Source organism: Schistocerca gregaria, chromosome 5 (genome assembly GCF_023897955.1).
Source record: "Schistocerca gregaria isolate iqSchGreg1 chromosome 5, iqSchGreg1.2, whole genome shotgun sequence".
Taxonomy (NCBI): Eukaryota; Metazoa; Arthropoda; class Insecta; order Orthoptera; family Acrididae; genus Schistocerca; species Schistocerca gregaria.
This window is the reverse complement of record NC_064924.1, coordinates 630,128,474-630,155,824: the sequence shown is the minus strand read 5'-3', so window position 1 is coordinate 630,155,824 and position 27,351 is coordinate 630,128,474. Positions and strand designations below refer to the sequence as shown.

General features: G+C 45.4%; 1 protein-coding gene across 1 annotated transcript in view; it reads right to left on the bottom strand.

The window, feature by feature from the left end:
* Window positions 1–12,943, bottom strand: part of LOC126272492 (mucin-19-like) — a 146,828-nt gene extending 133,885 nt beyond the window's left edge. Inside the window, exon 1 of the mRNA XM_049975379.1 lies at window positions 12,864–12,943. The gene's annotated coding sequence lies outside the window, so the exon portion shown is untranslated. The remainder of the gene's footprint in view (window positions 1–12,863) is intronic.
* Between the last annotated feature and the right edge of the window lie 14,408 nt (window positions 12,944–27,351).

Sequence of the window (27,351 nt, the reverse complement as noted above, 5' to 3'; positions counted from 1 at the left end):
AACGGTGCAACGTGAGAAGAATGAAACGGGACGAGACAGAATTCGTATTGCCCGTTTATGCAGAGCAGGTGACAGGCAATACTGACGTGGGGAATGTGTGACAGCCACGAACTCTTTAAGATCCTCTCACGAAGCGGTAGCCTGGAACCTGAGTCACTGTAGTCGGATGCCAAGGAAGGGCGTAGGTACGTAACTGCCCGGCCTACAGCATTGTTACGTAACGTTAAAGAGCCAGCAGTTTTGTGGTCCCCGTGACTCACCGCGGACAGAGTTCCGCTACTGATCCGGTTGCAGAGCCTTCCGACAGCAGGAAAGAGTCTTCCACTCTGCAACGGAGTGTGCGCCGCTTTGAAGCTTCCTGGAAGATTTAATCTGTGTGCCGGACAGGGAGTAAAACCCGGAATCTCGCCTTTCGCAGGCTGTGCTTTTCCCGACTAAGCTGTCCAGGCGCGACTCATCCTCATAGCCTCACATATGTCAGTACCTCATCTCCTACCTTCCAGACATGTTGTCCTGCATACCTTGCGGGACCAGCACAGCCGCAAGAAAGGCTATTACCCATTGGTTTGGCACGCGCCCGGCTTTAACCGAATATGTCTGGCTTTTTCCGGTCGTGTCCGACTATATGTATAAGAAATCCGACCTGTCCGGCTTCTGTTAGGCTTTTAGTGATGAAGTAAACAAAACACAATTAACGAACGTTCCAAAGTAGCAATGCAAGAGAGAGGAATATGTATAAGAAAGGATAAGGAGATATATAGATACATCATCTAAAGCTGTTGTAGAAAAAACGTAAAATTGGATGACAGTAAATTTCACGAAATTCATGGAAACGTAAGAGCGAATAATATGTATAAGGAGGGCTAAGGAGATATAGAGATATGCAGAGGGGTCCAAAAAAATGTATCCACTGTTTAGAAGTCCATAACTGGCAAACTAATTGACGGAATTGTCTCATCTTTGGTAGTGCAATAGTTTGTAGTTCCGGCAATCGCCACACAAGCGTTGTATTGCGTTGTTTTGCTTTGTCAGATGTCAATCGCCACGTAGTCAGTGTTGTGTTCTTAGTTGCACCTAGTTACTCGAGTAAACATGGCTGGCGCAAGGCTCACATTCGATGAAGGGGAGTCAGTTTTGAAGTGGTATTTTAAGTACGAAAACATTAATGAGGTTCAACGGCAATAGCGAAATGAGTATCAAACAGAGCCACCGACACGTTTAACGATTCGTCGCATTCGAGACAAATTTGATGCCGAAGGCTGTGTTAAAGATGTACACAAACAACGATCTGGACGACCTGTAACAGTAACAAGTCCAGCTAACTCCCGTCGTGTATTACAACAATTCACTCGCTCACCACAGAAGTCTGTGAGACAGTGTGCCCGAGAAACTGGAATTTGCCAGGAGTAAATGTGTGGTGTGGGTTGTCTTACCGGGGCTTGATTGGGCCATTCTTCTTTGACGGCACAGTTACCGGTGAGGTGTAACTTCAGAAGATTCATGCATCCATTTTACCTGCCGTCCGAGACTTGGATGGAGACGGAAGAGTTTACTTTCAACAAGATGGTGATCCAGCCCACTACCAATACGTGTTAGGGTGTATCTCGACGAAAATCTAACAGGAAAAAGGATAGACCGTAGAGGTGCTGTGGAGTATCCACCACGTTCCCCAGACCTAACTGCTCCGGAGTTTTACCTGTGGGTAACACTAAAGGACGTCGTTTATCGACAAAAGCCACGCACATTGAATGAACTTCGAGAATTCATCGTACATTCATGTGCAAATATCCAACTGAACACGTTGCAGTCAGTAGTTCGTGCTGCAGTTCGGCGGCATCGTTTGTGTTTGGATGTTAATGGTGACCATTTCGAACACCTAAGTGATATCTTTAAGTTGGACTTTAAGCTACACTTTCACCAAAGTGAGACAACTCTGTCAATTAGTTTGCAAGTTATGGACTTTTAAACAGAGGGTACATTTTTTGGACCCCTCTGTATTATCTAATACTGTTGTAGAAAACTCGTAAAATTGGATGACAGCAAATTTCGGGATATCCATGGAAATAAAAAAAAAGACGTCTCATGGAAAGTGGACAACTTATTTGACCTCGCATCGTAATGAAGAATTTTATTCGGAATGACTGAAATTGGCAGAATATTACTTCGCAGTTCCTGGTCATAACACCATCGTCGAAGGGTCTTATCTTTCATAAAGATCCATTCCTCAAAGGATCGCAATAAACTGCAAACCGACACAGTCACAAAGATGATGATGTATTTGTGTGATTCAAAATTGTCCTGCCAAGAGTTCCATGAAATGATTTCCGAGGAAAAAAATAAGACGTAAGTAATTTGGTGGGATGTGTCTTCTCGCACACTGCTTCAAACTACTGGACGAGTTTAGGTCCCGATAGTGAAATACGACGGTGATTCGGTGATAATCTTGGTATCCATGGGACGCATGGGAACTCTGCAAGGTCGAGTTACTGGCCAGCGCTATTTGGCCATTTGGCTCATCAGGCCTATCCTATGTCACAGTGTTCGTTCCCCAATGACGACGCAGTGTTCCAAGACGACAGCTCCTGTTCACACAGCACTCACCTTCCAGCACTGGTTTTGTGAGCACGAGGATGAACTGTCGTATCTCCCCTGGCCACCACAGTCAATAATATTGAGCCGTTGTGGTCTGCTTTGGACAGAAGGGTACGTGATCGTTATCCACCTCTATCATCATTACCTGAACGTACGCTGTTGTGCAGCACGAATGGTATAAGATTGCCATACAGGACCGAATATATCTTGACCGAAGAGAATGGATACGGTTTCGAATCCTAACGGGTTTTCTATACAGTATTAGGCAAGGTGATGTGTCGTGTTTCTGGTGTTTCCATATTTTTGTCCAACCCCTTTACCTTGAGTCAGGAAATGGGCTGGTTTACAGTCCTACAATCATGGACGAGTGCAGTGGGAACGGTGCTGTGCTTTTCATGTAGCAGCAGTTAGACGCGCGCCTCTCCAATTGACGACCTCTGACATACGGACATCGGCAGTGGGTGCCCAACGACTACATAGAACACAGAAGAGGGACCAACACCTTGTCTGAGTACAGAGTCACGACGGATGTATCCGTGTGTAGAGGAGAGCGAACGGTTCCAGATCGGACTCGGCAACGACATAAATGCTCCGCACATGGCGTGGATTGCAAGGGGTGCGAGCATGTCACCTCTACATCTACATCTACATTTATACTCCGCAAGCCACCAAATGTGTGGCGGAGGGCACCTTACGTGCCACTGTCATTACCTCCCTTTCCTGTTCCAGTCGTGTATGGTGCGCGGGAAGAACGACTGCCGGAAAGCCTCCGTGTGCGCTCGAATGTCTCTAATTTTACATGCGTGTTCTCCTCGGGAGATATAAGTAGGGGGAAGCACTATATTTGATACCTCATTCAGAAACGCACCCTCTCGAAACCTGGACAGCAAGCTACACCGCGATGCAGAGCGCATCTCCGTAACGCTATCACGCTTAACAAATAACGCTGTGACGAAATGCGCCGCTCTTCTTTAGATCTTCTCTATCTCATCTGTCAACCCGATCTGGTACGGATCCCACACTGATGAGCAATGCTCAAGTATAGGTCGAACGAGTGTTTTGTAAGCCACCTCCTTCGTTGATGGACTAAATTTTCTAAATACTCTTCCAATGAATCTCAACCTGGCACCCGCCGAACCAACAATTAATTTTATATCATCATTCCACTTCAAATCGTTCCGTACGCATACTCCCAGATATTTTTCAGAAGAACTGCTGCCAGTGTTTTTTGCGCTATCATATAATCATACAATGAAGGATCCTTTCTTCTATGTATTCGGAATACATTACATTTGTCTATGTTAAGGGTCAGTTGCCACACCCTGCACCAAGTGCCTATCCGCTGCAGATCTTTCCGCATTGCGCTGCAATTTTCTAATGATGCAACTTCTCTGTATACTACAGCATCATCAGCGAAAAGCCGCCAGTTTCCATAGCCGGTAATTTGGACGGCATGCGTTACAGTTCTGAAGGGTTGAAACCGGTTACTGCTCCCTATCTTCGAGGTGTCCGTGACATCGTCTTTCAACAAAATAACGCAATAACGCGTAATGGTAGTGCTGTTCTGACCTAGGTCCAAGCAGAGGTTACTCAAGTGTTGTCCTAGCCAGCACGTTCTCAAGCTTCATTGCCCACTGAATGCATTACCGATGGAACGGCGTGCCACTACTTCCCAGCCATTACAGTGAACAACCTCTACCACTGAGCTGCAGCTGCACGGAATGACGTACCCATGCCTGCCATCCGAGCACAGTTAAAAGCGATGCGCAGCTGGGTTAGAGGCTTTATTGCTGGCAGTGGTGCCGGGTCTGTGTACAGCTCGCCAGCGAAAATCTGACGATTTGTGCGGCGGTTGTCGGGAACGGCAGGAGGCGTACCTGTAGAGAGCAACGCAGCGTCAGCTGCTTGCCGCAGTGTAGCCACCATTACCCCCAACATCGTGTACAGTAATCTTTGGTGTCAACAGGCAACTCATCGTTGGCACCGCTCGGAGACAAAAAGAGGCAGACAGCAGTAGCCGACCGCGAGAGACGCAGCAACAGATAAGTAACCGCGTTTGTCGTTTACGAGTTCCTAACGAGGAGCGAATTTTATTATGTCATCTGTGTGCTTCAATAGTTTAGTTTCTTGAGTTTCTGCGTGTAAATTTAACGTCTAATAGCCACAGTTCTCGCGTTTTCGTTTCCGTGAGAAAGTAAACTGATTTTGTAAACGTCGATATGCAGCAGGATTTTAGAACATATATTGTGTTCGAACGTAATGAATTACCTCGAAGAAAACGGTCTATTGATACACAGTCAATATGGGTTTAGAAAACATCGTTCTTGTGAAACACAACTAGGTCTTTATTCACATGAAGTGCTGAGTGCTATTGACATGGGATTTCAGATCGCTTTCATATTTATGGATTTCCGGAAGGCTTTTGACACTGTACCACACAAGCGGCTCGTAGTGAAATTGCGTGCTTATGGAATATCGTCTCAGATATGTGACTGGATCTGTGATTTCCTGTCACACAGGTCACAGTTCGTTGTAATTGACGGAAATTCATCGAGTAAAACAGAAGTGATTTCTGGGGTTCCCGAAGGTAGTGTTTAGACCCTTTGCTGTTTCTTATCTACAGGGTGTTACAAAAAGGTACGGTCAAACTTTCAAGAAACATTCCTCACACACAAATAAAGAAAATATGTTACGTGGACATGTGTCCGGAAACGCTTAATTTCCATGTTAGAGCTCATTTTAGTTTCGTCAGTAGGTACTGTACTTCCTCGATTCACCGCCAGTTGGCCCAATTGAAGGTAGGTAATGTTGACTTCGGTGCTAGTGTTGACATGCGACTCATTGCTCTACAGCACTAGCATCAAGCACATCAGCACGTAGCATCAACAGGTTAATGTTCATCACGAACGTGGTTTTGCAGTCAGTGCAATGTTTACAAATGCGGAGTTGGCAGATGGCCATTTGATGTACGGATTAGCACGGGGCAATAGGCGTGGAGCGGTACGTTTGTAAAAAATGGTTCTGATCACTATGGGACTTAACATCTTAGGTCATCAGTCCCCTAGAACTTAGAACTACTTAAACCTAACTAACCTAAGAACATCACACAACAGCCAGCCATCACGAGGCAGAGAAAATCCCTGGCCCCGCCGGGAATCGAACCCGGGAACCCGGACGTGGGAAGCGAGAACGCTACCGCACGACCACGAGATGGTACGTTTGTATCGAGACAGATTTCCAGAACGAAGGTGTCCCGATAGGAAGACGTTCGAAGCAATTGATCGGCGTCTTAGGGAGCACGGAACATTCTAGCCTATGACGCGACAGGGGAAGACCTAGAACGACGAGGACACCTGCAATGGACGAGGCAATTCTTCGTGGAGTTGACGATAACCCTAATGTCAGCGTCAGAGAAGTTGCTGCTGTACAAGGTAACGTTGACCACGTCACTGTATGGAGAGGGCTACGGGAGAACCAGTTCTTTCCGTACCATGTACAGCGCGTGCAGGCACTATTAGCAGCTGATTGGCCTCTACGGGTACTCTTCTGCGAATGGTTCATCCAACAATGTGACAATCCTCATTTCAGTGCAAATGTTCTCTTTAGGGATGAGGCTTCATTCCAACGTGATCAAATTGTAAATTTTCGCAATCAATATGTGTAGGCTGACGGGAATCCGCACGCAATTGTGCAATCACGTTATCAACACATATTTTCTGTGAACTTTTGGGCAGGCATTGTTGGTGATTTCTCGATTGGGCCCCATGTTCTTCCACCTACGCTCAATGGAGCACGTTATCATCATTTCATACGGGATACTGTACCTGTGCTGCTAGAACATGTGCCTTTACAAGTACGACACAACATGTGGTTCATGCACGATGGAGCTCCTGCACATTTCAGTCGAATTGTTCGTACGCTTCTCAACAGCAGATTCAGTGACCGATGGATTGGTAGAGGCGGACCAATTCCGTGGCCTCCACGCTCTCCTCACCTCAAACCTCTTGACTTACATTTGTGGGGGCACTTGAAAGCTCTTGTCTACGCAACCCCGATACCAAATGTAGAGACTCTCCGTCCTCGTATTGTAGGCGGCTGTGATACAATACGCCATTCTCCAGGGCTGCATCAGCGCATCAGGGATTCCATGCGACGGAGGGTGGATGCATGTATCGTCGCTAACGGAGGACATTTTGAGCATTTCCTGTAACAAAATGTTTGAAGTCACTCTGGTACATGTGTTGCTGTGTGTTTCCATTCCATGGTTAATGTGATTTGAAGAGAAGTAATAAAATGAGCTCTAACATGGGAAGTAAGCGTTTCCGGACACATGTCCACATAACATATTTTCTTTCTGTGTGTGTGAGGAATGTTTCCTGAAAGTTTGGCCGTACCTTTTTGTCACACCCTGTATGAGCAACACTCCGCTGTTCGCTGTCTTCCGTGACGGTTCTGTTGTTCTCAGGCAGTGCAGGTGGCCCTCGTGCCCACGCCAGGCACTGCGGCTCCAGCTGCCGCGCCGCGCGGTGCACGCCGGACCCCGGGCCGCCTTGCGCAACGCGGCCGACGGCGCTGGACAGCCCGCCGCTCTCTTCCAGTAAAAAGGCCAGCGCCGGCCCCGGCCGCAGGCCCGGCCAACTGGAGCGCGCCCGCCTCCACTGTGCCTCTCTTTCCCTTTCTTGTCTGCGCCCCATAGTGGTGAGCGACAGACGGAACACAGAGAGCTCGTCAGTCTGTTCGCGACGGTGGAACACGCACGTTTCCGTAATCGCTCAGTACTGAACAGCTACCTCACGTCACAAAGTAGCGTGCTTACATTTCATTGGGAGATTTCATAAGTATATAGTTACACCAATGCTGAGTTCAAATACACGATCAACACGCCGAACTGAATTAGAAAAACTTATACACTACTGGCCATGAAAATTGCTACACCACGAAGATGACGTGCTACAGACGCGAAATTTAACCGACAGGAAGCAGATGCAGTGATATGCAAATGATTAGCTTTTCAGAGCATTCACACAAGGTTGGCGCCGGTGGCGACACCTACAACGTGCTATCATGGGGAAGTTTCCAAACGATTTGTCATACACAAAGAGCAGTTGAGCGCCGTTGCCTGGTGAAACGTTGTTGTGATGCCTCGTGTAAGGAGGAGAAATGCGTACCATCACGTTTCCGACTTTGATAAACGTCGGTTTGTAGCCTTTCGCGATTGCGGTTTATCGTATCGCTACACTGCTGCTCGCGTTGGTCGTGATCCAATGGCTGTTAGCTGAATATGCAATCGGTGGGTTCAGGAGGGTAATACGGAACGCCGTGCTAGATCCTAAGGGTCTCCTATCACTAGCAGTCGAGATGACAGGCATCCTATCCGCATGGCTGTAACGGATCGTGCAGCCACGTCTAGATCCCTGAGTCAACAGATGGGGACGTTTGCAACACAACAACCGTCTGCACGAACAGGTCGACGACGTTTGCAGCAGCATGGACTATCAGCTCGGAGACCGTGGCTGCGGTTACCCTTGACGCTGCATCACAGACAGGAGCGCCTTCGATGGTGTGCTCAATGACGAGCCTGGGTGCACGAATGGCAAAAAGCCATTTTTTCGGATGAATGCAGGTTCTGTCTACAAAATCATAATGGTCGCATCCATGTTTGGCGACATCGCGGTGAACGCACATTGGAAGCGTGTATTCGTCATCGCCATACTGGCGTATCACCCGCCGTGATGGTATTGGGTGCCATTGGTTACCCGTCTTTGTCACCTCTTGTTCGCATTGACGGCACTTTGCGTAGTGGTCGTTACTTTTCAGATGTGTTACGACCCGTGGATCTTCATTCGATCCCTACGAAACCCTACATTTCAGCAGGATAATGCGCGACCCCTTGTTGCAGGTCCGGTACGGGGCTTTCTGAATACAGAAAATGTTCGACTGCTGACCTGGCCAGCACATTCTCCCGATCTCTCAGCAACTGAAAACGTCTGGTCAATGGTGGCCGAGCAGCTGGCTCGTCACAATACGCCAGTCACTACTCTTGATGAACTGTGGTATCGTGTTGAAGCTGCATGGGCAGCTGTACCTGTACACGCCATCCAAGCTCTGATTGATTCAATGCCCAGGCGTATCAACGCTGTTATTACTACCAGAGGTGGTTGTTCTGGGTACTGGTTTCTCAGGATCTATACACCCAAATAGCATGAAAATGTAATCACATGTCAGTTCTAGTAGAATATATTTGTCCAATGAATACCCTTTATCATCTGGATTTCTTCTTGGTGTAGCAATTGTAATGGCGAGTACTGTATATGTTCGTGGCAGTAGAATCGTTCTATATTCAGCTTCAAATGCCATTTCTCTAAATATTCTGAGTAGCGTTTCTCGAAAAAAACGTCGCTCTCCCTTCAGGGATTCCCATTTGAGTTCCCGAAGCATCTCCGCACCGCTTACCTGTTGTTTGTACTAACCGGTAACAAATGTAGCACCCTGACTTTGAATTACATCGATGTCTTCCTTCAGTCCGACCTTATACGGATCCCAAACACTCGAGCAGTACTCAAGAACAGATCGCACCAACTTCCAACATGAGGTCTCCTTTACAGGTGAACCGCTCTTTCCTAAAATTCTCCCAATAAACCGAAGTCGACCATTCGCATTCCCTACCGCAGTTCTCACCTCATATCGCTTTGCAACGTTACCCCCAGATATTTAAAGGACTTGACTGTGTCAAGCAGGACACCAGTAATATTGTATCCGAACATTGCAAGTTTGATCTTCCTGCTCATCCTCCATTAACTTACATTTTTCCATATTTAGGACTACTGAAAATTTTGTCTATCATCTTCTATCTTCCTACAGTCACTCAACTTCGACACCTTACCGTACACCACTGTATCATCGGCGAACAACCGCTGATTGCTGCCCACCCTGTCCGCCAAATCATTTATATTTTTTACTACTTAAAGTGTCTCATTTCCTGATCTAATTCCCTCAGCATCACCCAACTAAATTCGACTACACTCTTTTATCCTCGTTTCGCTTTTGTTGATGTTCATCTTATATCCTCCTTTGAAGACACTGTCAATTCAGTTCAACTGCTCTTCCAAGTCCTTTGCTGTCTCTGACAGAATTACAATGTCATCGGCGAACCTCAAAGTTTGTATTTCTTCTCCATGAATTTTAATACCTACTCCGAACTTTTCTTTTGTTTCCTTTACTGCTTGCTCAATATACAGATTGAATAGCATCGGGGATAGACTAAAACCCTGTCTTACTCCCTTCCTAACCACTGCTTCCCTTTCATGTCCCTCGACTCTTATAGCTGCCATCTGGTTTCTGTACAAATTGTATATAGCCTTTCGCTCCCTGTATTTTACCCCTGCCACCTTCAGTATTTGAAAGAGAGTATTCCAGTCAATATTGTCAAAAGCTTTCTCTAAGTCTACAAATGCTAGAAACGTAGGTTTGCCTTTCCTTAATCTTTCTTCTAAGATAAGTCGTAAGGTCAGTATTGTCTCACGTGTTCCAGTATTTCTACGGAATCCAAACTACGTCCTCCAAAAATATGAATACCAAAGAGGTAGCAGCTGGACAATATTTTTCACAGTAACGAAAGTGACGAAGTGCACATAGCTCTTAAGGTACGTATTTTACAGCCCATGCTTACGAAAGCTTTTTGCTTCGAAAGTGCGTTCCCTTTACATCCCTAACTATTGACCATTCTATCTGGTTCCTGTCATATCCCAGAATATTGATCATTCCTTCCAGGATACCCTGTATACGCGTTATTTCATAATGTTAAAAAAAGTTTATGCTACGCTGTTAGTCAACACTATTGGATTCAATTGTTTTTAGTCGATCAACTTATTTGCTTACATGACCATTTGCCGTCTGTGGTGGTAGTTCCAGGGTCCATTCCTGGTGACTTAGTTCGTCCAGAAGTTGAAGAATAAACACGAGAGGTACGGCACGATTTTCCTACGACTTGTCAGGTTTTATCTGTACGAGAGTGGAAGTGCATCGGACCGATCTCCGTCACTTACGACGACTGTAGGGGGAGTCACGAACGATGGCGGACAAGTTTAGGCTTGTTCTGCGCACTTACGTCACACACTCCAACAGCCAATGAGCGTTCAGTGGTCTTCTGAACGCAGTACTGTGAATGCCGCACTTAATGCGAGCATTAAACAAGATCGTAGCGAGCTGTTCAGATAATTTCTATTTGCATTTCTTGCGAATTGTCACCGCTGATGCTCAAGGAAGCAAGAGACAACATTTGTGAGATATACGCGTTCTTGAAGTGCAGAACGCGCGAACCGCAACTATAGCTTGGAATCGGCAACAATGCAACACACGCCCGTGCTCCGACATGCATGAACCGCCATCATTCCTGGATCGGACTACGGTGCGAAACAAGAGCAGTCGTGATCCATTACGAGAAAGCTGCGCAGTTGTGCAATGATCCTCGAGCCACCAGAAAATAGCCAACTCGGTCGACAACCTGCAAGGCATCTCCAGAGACCCGGAGTGCCCGCCGTGGACTCTCAGACATTTCGCCACAGCTCGTCCCGTCGTGGCTGAGGAATGTATGGGACGGAACGGAACGCAGCAGAAAGTGGAAACCCGGCCCCAGGCGCTAACGAGTCGCATTGTATGCAAATCCCATTGTCGGCGCGCCTCTAACTACCGCTCAACGACCTTCCCCCGGATTCGGCTTTATGTGTCAATTGGCCCGTCGTAAAAACAGACGGCCAGTTTCGCCACAGGCAGCACTAGGCTCGCAATGGTGCTTAACCTGGAGATGCAGCGAGGACGTCGTGCGAGAGGGAAAAAGGCCACTCGTACTGCATAATTCTTGTTCATTTATGAGTTGTACAAGAGAATGAGACGCGCTTCACTGAGGGTGTGTGTGTGTGAACAGATCCTCGAACGTGTGCCTAGAACTCACTCATAAGTTATTTGTCGTTATGGTCTTTAGTCCCTGTTTGCTGTAGTTCTCTCCGGTAGTCTATCCTGTCCGAGTCTCTCCATTTCCGCATAACTTCTGCAGCCTTTATCCATTTACTCCTGCTTAGTTTTCCTATTTGGGGAGCAAAATAACTGATGATGGTCGAAGTAGAGAGGATATAAAATGTAGACTGGCAATGGCAAGGAAAGCGTTTCTGAAGAAGAGAAATTTGTTAACATCGAGTATAGATTTAAGTGTCAGGAAGTCGTTTCTGAAAGTATTTGTATGGAGTGTAGCCATGTATGGAAGTGAAACATGGACGATAAATAGTTTGGACAAGAAGAGAATAGAAGCTGTTGAAATGTGATGCTACAGAAGAATTCTGAAGCTTAGATGGGTAGATCACATAACTAATGAGGATGTACTGAATAGAATTGGGGAGTACAGGAGTTTGACTAGAAGAAGGGATCGGTTGGTAGGACATGTTTTGAGGCATCAGGAGATCACCAATTTAGTATTGGATGGCAGCGTGGAGGGTAAAAACCGTAGAGGGAGACCAAGAGATGAATACACTAAACAGATTCAGTAGGATGTAGGCTGCAGTACGTACTGGGAGATGAAGCAGCTTGCACAGGCTAGAGCAGCATGTAGAGCTGCATCACACCAGTCTCAGGACTGTAGATCACAACAACAACAACAACAACAACAGTGCAGTGAAGCTTTGCTCTCCCTCCACAGTTTTTAATCTCTGCCCCTTCAGACCACTACCAAATTGACGATTCCTCAATGTATCCTATCAACTGACCACTTCTTTTAGTCACATTATCAAAAAAATTCTTTTTTCCCGTGTTCCATTAACTACCTCGTCATTGTTATTCCATCTACTCACGTAATCATTACCATTCTTCTGTAGCACCACATTTCAAAATTTCTATTCTCTTCTTGTCTCAGCTGTTATCGTCCACGTTTCGATTTCTTACAAAGCTACGCTTCAGACAAATATTTCAGAAAAACTTCCTAATTTTAAAAAAATCTATGTTCGATGTTAATAAATTTCTCGTTTTCAGAAACGCTTTTGTTTTTATTACCATATATTTCATATCTTCTCAACTTGGGCTACCGTCATTTTGCTGTCAGATTACCAACACTAATCCACTTATTTCCTATTCTAATTCCCTCACGATCGCCTAATTTAACTCGACATCATTTACTACACTTATTGATATCCGTATCATCTCTTTTCAAGACACTATCTATTCAGTTCAATTGATCTTTTAGGTCCTTTGCGGTATCTGGCAAAATTACAATGTCATTCACAAACCTGAAAGTTGTCCGCCCCGGTAGCTGAGTGGATAGGCGGCACGGTAGCTCAGCGTGTTCGGCCAGGGAGCTGATTGGCCTCTGTAATAAGAAAAAATAAATAGATAAATAAAATAAAAATAAAAATAAAAAAACTGAGTGAAAGGATCAACAACGAACTTGAACCGATGTCATGTAACGTCCGGAACGACCAAACACAACGATCAACAACGAACAAAACGCAAAAAAAGTAAATAAAAAATAAAAAAATAAAATGGTCAGCGCGACAGATTGTCAATCCTAAGGGCCGGAGTTCGATTCCCGGCCGGGTCGGAGATTTTCTCCGCTCAGGGTCTGGGTGTTCTGTTGTCCTAATCAATATCATTTCATCCCCATCGACGCGCAAGTCGTGGAAGTGGCGTCCAATCGAAAGACCTGCACCAGGCGAACGGTCTACCCGACAGGAGGTCCCAGCCATACGACCTTTTTTTTTTTACCTGAAAATTTCCATTTGTCAACCCGGAACTTTAATTCCTTTTCCAAATTTCGCCTTGGTTTGCTTCACTGCTTCTCCAATGCAAAGAATGGGTATAATTTGGAACAGAGTACAACCTGGCATTCATTTACTTAAAGACTGCGAACGACGAGCGATATACGAAGGAAGTGCAAAACTCAGGCAGATATTCAATTAAAATCCAACGTGTGTCTTCTAAAATAATGGTGCAACTCTGAAAAGGTGTTGCACATCACAAAGAAAATAACAGTACGTTTGTTTTTAAAAAAGGTGTTGGGTGTATATATACTTTGATCAGTTTTGTTTCCTAAATCTTGAGTTGAAAGATGTAATTTACTGGGGAAATTTATTTTACTTGCGCTTTTGAATACTACGATAAGCACAGGATCGTCACGTTTATCCATTCATCTGTCGTGCGACAAACTAATATCTGCAATAGAAAAAGAACTGCAGACCGAAAATCTTACAAAGAAAAAATACGAATGACAGTTAAAACAGAATAATTAGAAGAGATCACAAATTATAAAAAATGATTATAAAACTATACAACATCCACGATGGCACTGCCCTTTTAACCGTTTTCAAGAGCAGACCGACGAAAAAAGTGCTCATACGGCGACAGCACTGGACGTAGGACCTTCTACGGGCATAAACAACTACAAGTTCACGAACAGGAAAGAAACGGAATCCTCAGAGCGTCTCAAGTGATTTTTTATTGTATTTATTTATTTAGATTTTGGGCAGCAAAGACCATACAGCCAACAGTAGTTGCAAAAATGCCATATTAACGTAACTCGAATGTCCACAGTAGAACAATAAAATAGTTCTATGTACAAACTTATAAGTTCTTAATGTAAATTAAAAACACTAAAAGAGGAACACCCGACAGCCAGCAGTATTTATGACGGCGCCAAGTTAACATTAGTGCAATTTTCACAATAAAATAATGATAAGAATGTGACATACTAACATAACTTCGTTATACAAATAAAATAAAAAAACACACACACACACACACGCAAAATTGCGAGCCAGGTTTCGAACTCGATCGGTTCCACAGGAGAATGGTACGTCTCAGTTTTCGAACCGCGATGGCTCCAAGGGAGGACAAGATCTACATAACTTACAGGCCAAACCTGGATACCGACGTCTTTTAAATATTTCGCGAGCAAGTAACAGCTATATCTGTCGAACCGGCAAAGTAAAGCAGCTGCACTTGTAGGGAAGGGGGCAGCCACTCGCCACTAGTTTCTTGTACAAGACAGCTAGTGCGCCCGAGTACTTGGTACACGCCGATGTGACGTGGTTCACACCTGCCATCGCAACTGTGTCCTGATCACCGTGTCCAGGAGCGATGACTTTCTATCGGTATAGGTGGGCGGCATAACACCCGTGCCCCAGTCTTACGCGGGTGAGAGAGGTCACGTGACGCCTTCTGAACTTCACCGAGGTGGACCACTGCCGAGAAGAGATGTTTGGTTGTTTGGCCGCTAGGTGGCCGCGCTTGTAATGCCCGGATAGAGAGCCTGTATAGAGAGCCTGTGCGATACAGGCTATCTATGCCCGGATACTTGCTGTTCATAGTTCCAGTCGTAATAAACAGCTTTCGTGACCGTGGACTTGAAATCCGGATAAGGAGATGGTGTTCGACGTAACTGTCCTTCCGTAATGCTCCTCTCAGCGAGGCGGTCGACAGTTTCATTATGGAGAATGCCTTGATGCCTTTTTATCCAAAGTAAGCTGACGTCAATGCCCAATGTTCGCTAGTTACTATGGCCTCCAAGACATATTTTTTAGTCTGTTTATTGAACGGTGGATGTTGTAGTTTCTACAACACACTTTGGGAGGCCGTGACCATCAATAGGAGCCACAAAATGTGCTTGCCATAATAAACAGCCTCCCTCGCCTTACGTCAAAACTTCGACGCAGCCAGGAGAGGAAGAGAAGCCGTCCGCTAGAGCTGCCAGGGCATTGTACTCGCTATGGGTATAATAAGCATCACATTGTATGTGGGGCCGCGCCTTTTGTAACATGGCGTCACATGTGCGGAGGAAGCTTTCACCACGTCCTGTGGGTGGTGGCGAAAGCGACAGAGGGCGTCGCCAGCAACTATTGTTGACAAAACCACACTCGTTCATCCTCTAACATCGTTAGGAACTCTCGCCGGTTTATAGCGTAATTGCTGCCACTGATTTACAGTGGCTGCGTCATGAGTGAGTTTGGGTGTGGCTGTGCATTCTGGGCTTCTGGGCTCTAACTTACGATAATCGGCAAAAAGGAAAGACCCATCGGCTCTTCCTGTGTTACTGGGATTGTTAATGCGTTTCAAACAAGGCGACAGAAGAATGGTGTGGAAATAGACTGTTAAGCTTTTGCGGATGGTATAGCCAGAAATGCAAAAGACTTTAAAACAGTAACAGCACAAATTAATGAACTGAAAGAAGTAGCAGAATAAACTTTCTTGCAAATATCTTTTCAAAAAATTCGTATCAGATAACAAGAACAATACAACCCAATTAAATTCCAGATGCAAAACAATAACATGTGTGAATAGTTTGAGCCGACCGGAGTGGCCGTGCGGTTCTAGGCGCTACAGTCTGGAACCGCGTGACCGCTACGGCCCCAGGTTCGAATCCTCCCTCGGGCATGGATATGTGTGATGTCCTTTGGTTAGTTAGGTTTAAGTAGTTCTAATTTCTAGGGGACTGATGACCATAGCACTTAAGTCCCATAGTGATCAGAGCCATTTGAACCATTTGAATAGTTTGAAATATCTGGGCCAGTAGAGTACAAACAGTGAGCTGGATAAATATGGAAGCAAGAGCCAGAAATATGAAAATAGCCTTCCAAACCACACGAATTGACAAAAAGTGCTTTTCCATTAATAGCAAATTTTATCATCACACCTCCGTCATAAAGCCAGTGTGACTGTATACATCTGATTGGCTTATTCTCTCCGAGAGAGAGGGGACTAGAAAGAAAATAGAGAAACATTATACGCTGTACAATTGGCTGAGACTATAAAAACAATTTCCACACAAACGAACAGAAACAAGAAAAGTATTTCAAAATAGAAAAACAATTACTAACGTAATGCGCAAACGCAGAGTTCGGCTTTATGACAACGTAAGAAGAATGAAAGTTTCCGAAAGGACGAAACGGATTTTCAACCTCTCTTAACTGAAACTGAAAACAAGAACACCTTGGTGCACGAATGTCAAAAACGATCCAGAGGAGAAAGGTGTGTCACAGGAAGATACGAAAAACCGGTGAGAAACAAACAAATGGAGCTACAAGGTTTAAACGAATGCCGTGCTAGACACAGTGAATAGATGATGGTTCAAATGGTTCAAATGGCTCTGAGCACTATGGGACTGAGGTCATCAGTCCCCTACAGCTTAGAACTACTTAAACCTAACTAACCTAAGGACATCACACACATCCAGGGCCGAGGCAGGAATCGAACCTGCGACCGTATCGGTCGCGCGGTTCCAGACTGACGCGCCTAGAACCGCACGGCCACTCTGGCCGGCTAAATAGATGATATACGTCTGACTTGACAGGGAAGAGAAAAACTGAGAACAACAGTGTTGTAATGGTTGTCATGGTATTTAGATGACCGATTAACAAAATAAAAATAGTAAGTTCTTCTGGTGTGATGCGCATTATGGCCTTCCAGACAGTAAGTGGTTTGACGAAAGAGGCACATCATGACGCAACGCACTCGAACTTGAAATTACCTTGAAGTTCGGCGATCCGAGAAAATTGTATACTGATAGTGGACACGACAAGAACACCAAGAAGATCTGACACAGATAGCGCAATGTCGTCATTGGGACAGCTGTCCGTAATTCTGTTTGTCGTTGACACAGTCACAAAATAATCTTGCAGCAACTGACAAACTTCACACTTAGACTCGGTCTTCGACTTGGACACACTCTATCGATCAAATGCTACAGAGGGCGCAAGATCCACAGTATCGCCTTTGTTCTCGGTTTCCTCAAGTAACGGTGCCCGGCGTGGAAGCCACAGAGAGGAGCAAAAACGAGCGCGGCCTTGCCGAAGGCACGCAAGCAGTTCCTCTGCCTCCGCTGTTTAGCTCATCACACCAGAAATGCCACTCACAATCCTTCTCTTACTGCTGTTCACGTTATGTTATGCAATAAATTCCTTAAGCGTAGGAAATTGCACTGATGTTACCTTCGCACGGAACTTGCCATCTACAGTTTATTTATTTTCTCTCTATAATTATCCTTCCATTTTCGCCTCTTTAGTGACGTTAAAGCTTGATATGTTCCTTTCTTGTCTACAGCAAACGGAATGCGTTCCTATAGACCTGCATTAAATTCCGTGGAAGTGGGTCGATGCGGATACTACGAGGGTCACTCCAAAAGAAATGCACACTATTTTTTTTTAATCCATCTTTATTCTACATGTTTGAAAGTTTAACAGTGTGTAGATACATTCTTTAGGAACAATATTTTCATTTCTCCACATAGTTTCCATCCCTCTCAACTGCCTTACGGCGTCTTGGAACCAGCTTCTGTATACCCGCACGGCAAAATTCTGGACCTATCTGTTGGAGACACTACTTGGCAGTGTGCACAAGGGAGTCATCATCTTCAAATCTTGTTCCACGAAGAGACTCTTTCAATTTCCCAAAGAGCTGATAGTTACATGGAGCCAGGTCAGGACTGTAATGCGGGTGTTTCAGTGTTGTCCATCCGAGTTTTGTGATCGCTTCCATGGTTTTTTGATTGACATGTGGCCGTGCATTTTCGTGCGAGAGCAAAACATCCTGCTTTTGCCGATGTGGTCGAACACGACTCAGTCGAGCTTGAAGTTTCTTCAGTGTCGTCACATATGCATCAGAATTTATGGTGGTTCCACTTGGCATGATGTCCACAAGCAAGAGTCCTTCGGAATCGAAAAGAACCGTAGCCATAACTTTTCCTCCGGAAGGTGTGGTTTTCAGTTTCTTTTTCTTGGGTGAATTTGCATGATGTCACTCCACTGATTGCCTCTTCGTCTCTGGTGAAAAATGATGGAGCCATGTTTCATCACCTGTCACAATTCTTCCAAGAAATTCATCTCCACCATTCGCGTACTGTTCCAAAAGTTCGCTGCACACCTTTTTTTTATCTCTTTGTGATCCACTGTCATCTTCCTGGGAACCCACCTGGCACAAACCTTTTTTAACGCCAACACTTTCAGTATTCTGCAAACAATTCCTTCCCCTATCCCAACGTAGCGTGACAATTCGTTCACTGTGACGCGTCTGTCAGCAGTCACCAGTTCGCTAAGTCTCTGCACATTGTCTGGAGTGTGTGCAGTACGAGGCCTGCCGCTGCGAGGACAATCCTCAATATTGCCGTGCCCGCTTTCATCACGTAACCTGCTTGCCCAACGATTAACTCCACTGCGATCGACAGCAGCATCTCCATACTACACCTTTTTCAACCTCTTGTGGATGTGTCCCACTGTCTCGTTTTCGCAGCACAGGAATTCTATGACAGCACGTTGCTTCTAACGAACGTCAAGTGTAGCAGCCATCTTGAAGACATGCTGTGACGGCGCCACTAGTTACAACAGGTTGAACTAAGGTTGAAAACAAGCCGGGAGGATGTATTTACAGACTGTAAAACTTTCACACATGCAGAATGAAAACTGAATTTTTCTTTAGGAGTGACCCTCGGAGGTACGCGTAAACCTCCCGCACGTCAAGATTACCACGCGTCTGGACACTCACAACCGAACCTCCCAATCGCACCCCCATCAGATTTAATTTTAAGTTGGCACAGTGGATAGGCCTTGAAAAACTGAACACAGGTCAATCGAGAAAACAGGAAGAAGTTGTGTGGAACTATGAAAAAAATAAGCAAAATATACAAACTAAGTAGTCCATTCGTAAGATAGGCAACATCAAGGATAGTGAGGGCTCAGGAGAGCCGTGGTCCCTGGTTAGCGTGAGCAACTACGGAACGAGAGGCCCTTGGTTCAAGCCTTCCCTCGAGTGAAATGTTTAATTTTTTATTTTCACTTTACGTGACGAACTCTTATGTTTTCATCACTTTTTTGGGAGTGATTATCACATCCACAAGAAAACCTAAATCGGGCAAGGTAGAATCTTTTTACCCATTCGCCAAGTGTACAAGTTAGGTGGGTCCACAACATATTCCTGTCATGTGACGCACATGCCGTCACCAGTGTCGTATAGAATATATCACACGTGTTTTCGTGTGGAGGAATCGGTTGACCTATAACCTTGCGATGAAATGTTTTCGGTTGGAGAGGCACGTCCTTTCGTCTACTAATCGCACTTTTTTGCGGTGCGGTCGCAAAACACAGACACTAAACTTATTACAGTGAACAGAGACGTCAATGAACGAACGGACAGATCATAACTTTTTAAAAATAAAGAATGCAAACTTTTCACTCGATGCAAGACTTGACCAAGCACCTCTCGTTCCGCAGCTGCTCACGCTAACCACGGGACCACGGCGCTCCTGACCTCACACTCTCCTTGATGTTTTCTATCATGCGCATGGACTAATCAGTTTGTATATTTTGCTTATTTTCTTCATAGTTCCACACAAGTTCTTCCTTTTTTCGATTGATCTGTGTTCAGTTGTTCAAGGCCTATCCACTGTGCCAACTTACAACTAAATATGAGTGGGGTGTGATGGGGAGGTTCCCTCGTCAGAACCGCCTTCTTCAGTGGATCGGAATCGTAATTATGAACCTTGTTGGAAGATTCTGTTAAGTAATATCTTCACTCAAATTCAGCTGTCTCCTTTTATGCTTCAAAACTTCAAGCAAATCAGCACTACCACCTTAAGTAAGTTGAGGGTGGAGGGGAGGAAATCCCGGTTGGGCACACGTTTTCACTTGGCGCCGCTGATTCGACACAAAACCCCGATCCAGCTCACATCACGAGTTCCTTCCTCCCTCTTCCAACCTCAATTTACGCAATATGTATCGTACCTGCCCATTCCACGTGATGTCAGTTCTTTTGGACATGTCCGAAAGAACAAACACCACGCATTCACGTAATTGAGTCGGCTCGATGGGCAATGCATCCACCACCTTCAGTGAGAATGCACGGCCACGTTCGACCTTCTGCGGGAATCTCAAAGAACGGGCATACAGGACTTGGACGGCGACAGTCGACAGGTGGCGCTAGTTGGGAGCGTAGGTCGGCTGGTGACCGTGCAACGACAGGCCGCGCAGTTGCGATCGACACTGTGTCTCGAGGGCGCAGTGACTAACACAATGCCCAATAAGCAGGAGATCCCACGTTCGAATCCCGGTCCGGCACACGTTATCACTCGGTGCCGCAGATTTCGCACAAAGTCCCAATGCAAGTGACATCGTGTTCCTTCCCTTTCCCTTCCTTTCTCTCTCCTCCACTATCAATTTACATAATGCAGCGTCACAACTCTGTGGTGACTGTTCCTTTTGGCATTTCATTAGTCATCTCAGATTTCAGTGTGGTTCAAACTCAAATTTCTTTATTGTGTGCTGCCTTCGGCAAGGTCCTTTGTTCAACTATTTATTTATCAAGCATTATTAAAATTAAAATCGCTCAAAAGAGGAAAGGCCGTTTTTACCTGATGAGATACCAGTTCGATTTTACACAGAGTACGCGAAGGAACTTGCCCCCTTCTTGCAGCGGTGTACCGTAGGTCTCTAGAAGAGCATAGCGTTCCAAAAGATTGGAAAAGGGCACAGGTCACCCCCGTTTTCAAGAGGCCGGCCGCAGTGGCCATGAGGTTCTAGGCGCTTCAGTCTGGAACCGCGCGACCGCTACGGTCGCAGCTTCGAATCCTGCCTCGGGCATGGATGTGTGTGATGTCCTTAGGTTAGTTAAGTTTAAGTAGTTCTAAGTTCTAGGGGACTGATGACCTCAGACGTTAAGTCCCATAGCGCTCAGAGTCATTTGAACCCGTTTTCAAGAAGGGACGTCGAACAGATGTGCAGAACTATAGACCTATATCTCTAACGTCGATCAGTTGTAGAATTTTGGAACACGTATTATGTTCGAGTATAATGACTTTTCTGGAGACTAAAAATCTACTCTGTAGAAATCAGCATGGGTTTCGAAAAAGACGACCGCGTGAAACCCTCCACAAGACTCAGACGGCCATAGACACGGGTTCCCACGTAGATACCGTGTTTCTTGATTTCTGCAAGGCGTTTGATACAATTCCCCACAGTCGTTTAGTGAATAAAGTAAGAGCATATGGACTATCAGACCAATTGTGTGATTGGATTGAAGAATTCCTAGATAACACTGTATTCTCAATGGAGAGAAGTCTTCTGAAGTAAGAGTGCTTTCAGGTGTGTCACAGGGGAGTGTCGTAGGACCGTTGCCATTCACAACATATATAAATGACCTTGCCGATAACATCGGAAGTTCACTGGGGCTTTTTGCGGATGATGCTGTAGTATATCGAGAGGTTGTAACAATGGAAAATTGTACTGAAATGCAGAACGATCTGCAACGAATTGACGCATGGTGCACGGAATGGCAATTGAACCTCAGTGTAGACAAGTGTAATGTGCTACGAATACTCAGAAAGAAAGATCCTTTATCATTTAGCTACAATATAGCCGGTCAGCAAATGGAAGCAGTTAATTCCATAAATTATCTGGGAGCAGCCATTAGAAGTGTTTTAAAATGAAATGATCATATAAAGTTGATCTTCGGTAAAGCAGATGCCACACTGAGATTCATTGGAAGAATCCTAAGGAAATGCAGTCTGAAAAAAAAAAGGAAATAGGTTACAGTACAGTTGTTCGCCAACTGCTTGAATACTGCTCACCGGTGTGGGATCCGTACCAGACAGGATTGATAGAAGAGACAGAGAAGATCCAACGGAGAGCTGCGCGCTTTGTTACAGTATCATTTAGTAATCGCGAAAGCGTTACGGAGATGATAGATAAACTCCAGTGGAAGACTCTGCAGGAGAGACTCTCAATAGCTCGGTACGGGCTTTTGTTGAAGTTTCGAGAACATACCTTCACCGAGGAGTCAAGCAGTATATTGCTCCCTCCTATGTATACCTGGCGAAGACACCATGAGGAAAAATCAGAGAGATTAGAGCCCACACAGAGGCATACCGACAATCTTTCTTTCCACGAACAATGCGAGACTGGAATATAAGGGAGAACCGATAGAGGTGCTTTCTAGATCGAAAAATAGTTACTTACAAAAGATGTTTCCGTAGTTTGTATCCGATTTTCAGTCACATCAGGAAACACCGTCCGCTTGTACATTTTTGTGGCATTCTTTCCTTTGGTACTGTTTTGTTTTTTGCCTAACCCCAGACTGGTTTTCAGAACGATGCGGTTTTTGATGTCAAATACAACACAAAATAGCACCACTACTGTATGTTTGCTTCTTTCTAGCTAAATATATCTCTGTGTGTTTTTAGTAAGTGGCGTTACCAGCTTAAACGCTAGTTTTTCTTTGAGCTACAGGTGTTCCCCCTCTGCGATTCGTCGTATGTGTTTCATGCAGTTTAGCTGTGTTATTATATGTTTATTTGGCGTGTAAGAGTAATGATGAATTAGTGATAGAGTTCAAGAACAAAATAGTAAGTAGGCCATGAGGGTGGGAAACGGGGAGGGGCCGGGTGACAGAAATGAGTGAACAGTAAGTGGAAAGTAGGGGAAGGGGAACGAGTTGATTATGAAATAGAGAAAAAGGGGGAAGGGAAGGAGGAAGAAGTTAAATCGAGGGGGAAGGAGGGAAGAAAGGTAGAGAGAGGGAGACGGGTGCAAGAAGGCTTTTTTTAACGTACTATTTTTCGATCTAGAAAGCAAGCCAAATTGTAAATACGTTTCATTACAGACAATTGATTATGTTTTATTTATATAGAACGAAACGCGTTTGGTGACAAATATACGCATTTTCTTCTGTTGCAAAGCCGGATTTGAAATACTTCGCATTACTAAGAAACAACTACAGACAGTCTGGCCAAGCAAATGGGGAACGGAAGTATAAGCGTTTGGCGCTTTAAGAAGCGGCTCTCGCCGCGTCTTCGCCGCTGTGCTCTGCTGATCCCGGAACGACCACCACTTCTCCCACCTCTCACTCTCTCTTCGAAAATGAAGTTGGTGTTGCAGTTAACAGTTACTGCAGAGCGTCGCCGTTAACTTCATAACGAAGTTTTTATGAGATCAACACGACGGTATGGACTTAACAGGACACCCGTCACATTGTCCGAAAAAAAAAAAAGTATTAATTAGAAATTTGTGGTAAGGTCTTATGGGATCAAACTGCTGAGGTCATCGGTCCCTAAGCTTGTGCACTACTTAATCTAACTTGAACTAACATACGCTAAGGACAAGACACACACCCTTGCCCGAGTGAGGACTCGAACCTCGGACTGGCCGAGCGGTTCTAGGCGCTTCAGCCCGGAACCGCGCGACTACTACGGTCGCAGGTTCGAATCCTGCCTCGGGCACGGATGTGTGTGATGTCCTTAGGTTAGTTAGGTTTAACTAGTTCTAAGTTCTAGGGGACTGATGACCTCAGAAGTTGAGTCCCATAGTGCTCAGAGCCATTTGAACCTCTGACGGGGGGAGCCGCGTACCGTGACAAGGCGCCCGAGACCGCGCGGCTACCCCGCGTCGCAGCAGTGGTAGTAGTAGTAGTAATTATATTCGTGTCACGATGAAGTGACAAACTGTGAGTAAGCGGGAAAATACTCCTCTGTTTGAGAATTGTTACTAATTTTGGCATCCGAATGCTTTCTTTGCGGCGCCTGCGCTACTCTAGGAAAAGCTGACAATTTACTATGCATGCGTCCGGTAGCTGAGTGGTCTGCGCGACAGAATGTCAATCCCAAGGGCCCGGGCTCGATTCCCGGCTGGGTCGCAGATTTCCTGCTCTCAGGGACTGGCGGTTGTGTTGTCCTAATCATCATCATTACATCCCCATCGACGCTCAAGTCTCCGAAGTGGCGTCAAATCGAAAGACCTGCACCCGGCAGACGGTCGACCTGACGGGAGGCCCTAGTCGCACGACATTTAAATTTTACTACACATGCAATCTGAAAGTACGTGTAAATGAATCATGATGTTTCAAAATTAATCATTATTTATTTTCCTCGCGAACACCGATCATTTAACCTCTCTAGTCGTAAATGACGACTTATTTTAGAATAACCAAGTCCTTGTTAGAGACAGTCTTCTCTAGGGCAATGTGGAGTTCGGCGAAAAGAGAGAAACGGTGAGCGTGAGGAGCTGCAGGTAGTTCCATAAAGCGGACCACCCACTCCGCTTAGCACTACGTGAAAGGCAGACATCCGGGTTGAAGCCGCGAGCGGGTCGAGTTGGTGAGTCTCGGCGGACACTTCGTGACAGATTGGTGGCCTGATGACGCACAGCACGACGGCTTCACGGCGTACACGGATTATAAGCAGAAATGGTCAGCGCAGAGGAATGCTGACAACGTCGGCTGTTGGGTGGTTGAGTCAGCCGCTCTCCTAGACCCGTCACCTTCAAAACCTGCCCCGATTTCCACGGTCTGCAGCGCGACTACCTATGCTATCTGCAGAATCGGAGCCTGATGCACCAGTCTCCCTGTTATCGACAGCTAAACCGAAAACGCTGCAATTTCTATATAGTTTGCTTTACTGTAGCGCAGCATTCACGCGGTCGTAACCTATCAGAGACCCTTCGACACTTTGTAGGAACTAGCAATCGAGTAAACCTTAGAGGTTGCAAAGTGATAAATCATTCCGGAGCAAGGATACAGAAGAGAAGCAAAGATCTGGTGAAATTTCATTAAGCGGCCAAAAGCCATGGGAAGGCACTGGATGAGATGTCGGTCAGTCGGCTTTGTTACTCATCATAACCACGTCCGATTCGCAATCCACTCTGAAATTGCAATGAGCCGAAACAGTATAAACAGCGTGCTGGACCACCTACGGAGCGTAATACAGCAGCAAGTCTATATGGTACAGATTCGACATTCCTTGGTGGATTTACGGAGATGCGTGACATCAGATGTCTACGCACCGGTCATCCAGTTCATGTAAATTACTTACGGTGGCATCCAGCAACACCCTTGAAGTGTTGCATCGGATTCAGATCAGGTCAATTTGTTGGTCAATACATCAGCGTGAGTACACCATATGCTCATCAAAGCACTATACATAACAACTTTCTGCAATTGGACTTATCCAACTAGAAGATCCCGTTGCTGTGGTGCACAGTGCACGTTTTTAGAAGTCGTTTGCTGGATGATAACGTATCTGGACACGATAATCGACATGCTGTAACTAGCAACGTGATTTATCCGATCAGGCAGTGCGTTTCCGTTGATCTGAGGTACAGTCTCGACGATCCCATACTTAAACTGCAATCGTAACTGACCGTGTCATTGGGTCAACGTGGGAAAATGTAGGAACTATTTGCTGCAGAGCCCGATGTCCATCAAAGTGCACTGAACGGTGAGCTCCAAAACAATTGCTCGTGCACCAGAATTTCCCACAGATGTGTCACAGATCGGTGCTTATGCCGCTTCACAGAGCGAGCAAGCCTCTAACCTACATGTTCTGTGGTGGGACGTGAAGAAGACGTCGTCGGCTTCTCGTCGTTTCACCGTCCTTCAGTCACTTTCCGTAGATGCTCACGACAGTAGCACCCGAGCGGCAGAGCAGTTTCGACGTTTCCGAGATGTCCGTTCCCAGGCGACCGGCCATAACAATCTGCCGTTTTCCAACGTCTATTACGTCAGTTGCATATGCGGCCCCTATCGTTGCAAGAACCATTCCCCATTTGTGTCTACTCCGCTTACATTGGCTGTCAGTGGAGGAATGGTCAATATACAGGGACGTGATTAGAAGCAAGAAAGTGCAGTAAACATGGGGTCTAAAATGCGTATCTTAAGATCTGTGAGCACTTCTTCGTCTTTCGTACCATGAAGCACATCCATTCTACTGAACAAGTGGTCATAGCTCTTAAGGTATGCCTTTTAGAGCCCATATTTACGAGACAATTTTTTCATTTTTTGGTCCGTACTACCTCCTCCCAAAAGATGGAAAGCAAAGAGCTTGCAGAAGAAGAGATTTCTCTCTCAATATCGAAGATGAAAATTGTTTATAGATTTTTGAGGTATGCACTTTAGAATGCACGTGTGCTGGACTTTTCTCCTTCGAATGATCATTCCTTTCATATCTCTGAATAATGAGCATTCCTCTTGGGTCACCCTGTATTCTTCCCTTACTGCTTCCCGTGCCCACAGAGCCACCTGGTAGCAATATACCACGTGATCAAAAAGTCAATATAAATTTGAAAACTTAATAAACCACGGAGTAATGTAGATAGAGAGGTAAAAATTGACACACCTGCTTGGAATGACAAGGGGTTTTATTAGAACCAAATAAAAAAAAAACACCCCATATTGCTAGACTCGTGAAAGATCTCTTGCGCCCGTCGTTTGGTGATGATCGTGTGCTCAGCTGCCACTTTCGTCATGCTTGGCCTCCCAGGTCCCCAGACCTCAGTCCGTGCGATTATTGGCTTTGGGGTTACCTGAAGTCGCAAGTGTATCGTGATCGACCGACATCTATAGGGATGCTGAAAGACAACATCCGACGCCAATGACTCACCATAACTCCGGAAATGCTTTACAGTGCTGTTCACAACATTATTCCTCGACTACAGCTATTGTTGAGGAATGATAGTCGAAATATTGAGCATTTTCTGTAAAGAACATCATCTTTGCTTTGTCTTACTTTGTTATGCTAATTATTGCTATTCTGATCAGATGAAGCGCCATCTGTCGGACTTTTTTTGAACTTTTGTATTTTTTTTTTTTTTTTTTTTTTTTTTTTTGGTTCTGATAAAACCCCACGTATTACCAAGCATGTGTGTCAATTTGTACCTCTCTATGTACACTATTCCGTGATTTATACAGTTTTCAAATTTATACTGACTTTTTGATGACCCGGTACATAGCGGCGGGCAGTACTTCAAATGT